The sequence below is a fragment of the Heterodontus francisci genome, chromosome 22 (genome assembly GCF_036365525.1).
Source record: "Heterodontus francisci isolate sHetFra1 chromosome 22, sHetFra1.hap1, whole genome shotgun sequence".
Classification (NCBI taxonomy): domain Eukaryota; kingdom Metazoa; phylum Chordata; class Chondrichthyes; order Heterodontiformes; family Heterodontidae; genus Heterodontus; species Heterodontus francisci.
The window spans coordinates 72,547,143-72,549,086 of NC_090392.1; positions in this window are offsets into that span (position 1 = coordinate 72,547,143).

Below are 1,944 nucleotides of genomic sequence, written 5' to 3' on the forward strand. Positions count from 1 at the left end.
GAATTTTTTTAATTTACTTACCTAAAGGAGCCCTGAAGTGTTCCTGTCTACCTTAGCAGTGCCCACATCTCCTAGTGGGGCTGCTGAGGCCTCAGAGCTGCCAGTCCTCTGATTAGGCTGGCAGCATCAGGAGCCTGCCTGACATCCTTAAATTGGATGACAGGCCCACAGGTGGCCAATTAGGAAGCCTCCTGTGGTAAACTCACCAAGTCGTTCTGCAGCCAGCAAGTGTGGGATCGAAACCTGCTTTTCGCCTTGATGTCGGCCTCCTGAAGACCACAGTAAAATTCAGCACATGGTGTCTAAAGTGAGCAATTTGCTTGTATGACATCTGAGAGTGCCACCTATGTACTCTATTTGTGTTGAGTTCAGCATTTGAAAATTAGCACCTGCCCAGTAATGAACATTAACACTGAAGGCAGTTTCTAAAAAGTAGAAACCCATGCCCCAACTGGACTTGCCCTCCCATTGTCATCTCATGCTCCCTTGCTGTGGCAAGCCTCTCATTTACCTGATGTTTTCACACAATAAATTGAAGCTATAAAATGAAATGAATACATTTTAGTGGTAAATATTTGTGCTAGCAAACTGCATGCAGGGCACTCAGGCAAATGCTCCCTTTCACATTTCAGTTCAAATTTGCTGATTCATGAGCAAGAGTGGGAGTCAATCGCAGAAGGTTGGGAGTGGTCTAAGCAAGGGCATCCAAGTTGTTGTGATACTGGGGATCAGCCAGTTTCAACTGGTTGCATTCTATGTGATTTTCAACCGTCAGCAACCACTTTTTTTGGATGGGTTTCCTTTATCAACAGCCAATTCAGTCTGCTTACAGTGGCAAACAGAAGTTGTAACTTTGTGAAATTCAATTCCCACTTGCTTCTACAGTGGCTGGGAATTTCCTGCATTGGGTCAACTCAGAAGTTGGTATTGAAAATATGTCCATTCTTCCGATGTCAAGTTACACTCAAATGTTATGCTAATCTCATCAGCACACGCCCAAATGTAAAATGGGCATATATCTGTGTAATTGTTCAGCATGGTTTGAACATCATTTGATTGCCTCACGGGACAAGGTTGCCAGGAAGAGGGCTTTCAATGTCACAGAAAAAACACTTGAAGGCCATTCTGCATGAGGTAGAGGGAAGGTTACCCAAATTCCCCATATCTCAGCCCTCACATGTGGTCCGGAGGTGGGCATTGATGGGTGTCAAAGGCACTGACTGCCCCCTCCATAATACCCAGAATGGAGGAGCAGTGTTAAAAAAATTCAATGTTCTGGCCAGAGTAGGGAAGGTAAGACATTCCGTATATCATTTACTTCCTTGACTAATGTGGACACCACACTCAAATCTCAGAGGTGGAATTTGTTTTCATTGACCTTGCAGTGAAAATCCTGGAAAGAGGCAGCTGAGTAAGTCTGTCAATTGTTCAATATATTCAAATGACCACAGAACTAATTTATCTATTTTTGTCTTTGCAGAGCAAGGTGGCACACAACATCCAGGAGAGAGCAAAGATTTTGGGGAGGGTGGGTTGTGTCGCAAACCTCTGTTCTTTCACCCCACACAAGGAGAAGCCAGTGGAACTGCAGAGCTGTTGGACGCCTGTGGCCATAGTGGAGACAGAGTTGAGGGATGTTGATGAGGAGAGCAGGAAAAGTACTTATTCACTTGTTATCTGTTAACGCTCCATGATAGAGGCCCAGACTTCTGCCACCTACCATGGCATCACAGTACTAGCAAAGGCAAATCATTCTAACCCTCTGTTTTTTTTTTATTCCTGTGGGCTATTCAAGATGCGAGAATCAATCATTGTGAAGGAGGAGGAGGAGTGAGGGGAAGGAGGGGAAAACAAAGAGGAGAAAATGAGGGAGGGACAGCAGCTTCTGGAGGAGTTGGACAACACAGATTCTGACTTTGTCCTGCAACTTGACCCTGTTGCCAG